A 2153-nucleotide genomic window follows, 5' to 3' on the forward strand; every position below is an offset into this window, starting at 1 on the left:
CCCTTTAATTTTTGTACATTCAAAATGCTACACAACAGAAGTTTACTGTGTAACGAGCAATGTCACGGAATTCATCAAATATTGAATGAATAAATCAAATGCAATTCAGTGCACTTCAATCAAACCGCGATATGGACCAGTGTATGTGAATATTAAATGGCAAAAATACTATTTAGCTACTACAGACGACAACCGCGAGCGTTGCAGGTGCTTAAATAGCAAACGAAACGTTCATTCCGTTACATTCCGCGTTACACAGTAAATTCCGTTTTTATGAATAGATTCCGTCCCCATTTTCTTCATCGCCCTACTTTTGCTAAGAAGCACATTCCCACTGAACGCGCATCTCGCATATAAAAAGCATTTTAGGGGGCCCTTGGCTTTTGGGGGCCCAAGGCGGTCGCCTACCTTTGCCTAATGGTTAAGTCCGCCTCTGTCCATCACATACAAGTACAAGGCTGTTGTACAGTTTAAAGCATGTAAAACAGAATAACAACAACAACAAAAAGAAAAAAAGGAACATAAACATAGGCTATAAAAATACTAGGATAAAAAGTGCTATAGGCTAATATTAGGGCAGTTACTTAAACTCAAAAAGCTTTAGAATTTTTATTGTTTTCATAAACTTCTTATTTTGTGATCTCATATTAGAAAGGGTTTCAAAATATATTTTAAAATCAGTGTTACAAGAGGTGATATATGATGGTTTCTTTTGAGTTATCTTTGAGTTATGAATATAGGCCTAAAAGTTTGCTACAATAATTAACAGATCAATCATGTAATTTTGTTTTCAGAAAAATATGGGTTTTTGAAAACAAAGTAAAATATCACGAGGTTCTATATTAAGAGCTTTGTTTAATTTTTTTGTTATGTCTATTTTAAAGTCAACCCAGAGAGGTAATCATTTTGCAAAGCAATTTGTTCAAGATTCAAGTGGCGTTATTGGTTTGGGAAGAAATACTTTATATTGCCAATGTTATAAACGTTGTTGGTAACATCAAAAAAAAAAAAGTTTATTAAAAAAAATCAATGAGAAGGTAAAGGTAAAAAAAAAAAGATTTAAATATTTGAATGCTAAAATAGGGGTCCCCTGGAAAACAAAGTTTGGCAACCACTGGGTTAAAGTATGTTGTTTGATGCTTCCTTTAATACAATACAGCAATGTTTTATAAAGATCTATTTGCTTTAGCAATGCGTTAATTACAAAAGAACCGTGTTGTAACACCAGAGAAATGTTTATTTAGGCAAGTCCAGCTGTAGCAGACATTTGGGAAGTCCCAACAGATTTGGCTCTTGTTGTCAGTGTTGCCAACTTAGCAATTTTGTTGCTAAATGTAGCAACTTTTCAGACTACCCTAGCAACTTTTTCTTCCAAAAGCACCTAGCAACAAATTTAGCTAATTTTTAAAATGTATTTGGCAGCTTTTAGCAACTTTTGATAAGTGACTCAAACAATAAAAAGGCACAGTTTACCATTTAAATTACACAAAACGAGGAAACTAAAGATACCTAGCAGTACACACGTTACAGGAATTAAGTTAGCTGCTATTTGCAATTGTTTAATTTAATAGTAATAATAATAATAATAATTGAATACTGTTATTTTTCATTTATGAGACACTTTGTTAGTAGCTTGTACCTGTGATTGTTGATGAGTTAGTACACTGTAGGAAAAATATGCAGAAAAATGGAAAAGGTGCTAGTAACTTTCCAGGACATTATCCGTTATAACCCTGAAAACACAAAATACAATGCGTAATTAAAAATGCAGGTACAAAAACCTGTAGAAAAATAAATCCAGAAAGTTCCTTCATATTAACACAGTAGATTGTGCACTATTTTTTACTTTTCTAAGAGTGCAGCATACTAACTAACTAACTAATAAACCGCTTTAAAGTATAAAACTTAAATTGTAATCGTTCAAAAATGTGTACGTTTTCGATAATTCAACGAATTTAAAAATAGTTATTTATATTGTAATGTTATATTATGCATTTATATTGCTACGAACAAATCTAAATGAACATATATAAAATATATATATGTTTTTGCTGAGATTTGACACAATTTTGCATCGTGATTACGTAATGACGTCACAACGTAATTTAGCAACTTTTAGCAACGAATCAACCTTGAACCTGCCTTTAGGAACT

The sequence above is a fragment of the Sinocyclocheilus grahami genome, unplaced genomic scaffold, assembly GCF_001515645.1.
Source record: "Sinocyclocheilus grahami isolate Dianchi unplaced genomic scaffold, SAMN03320097.WGS_v1.1 scaffold695.1, whole genome shotgun sequence".
Taxonomy (NCBI): Eukaryota; Metazoa; Chordata; class Actinopteri; order Cypriniformes; family Cyprinidae; genus Sinocyclocheilus; species Sinocyclocheilus grahami.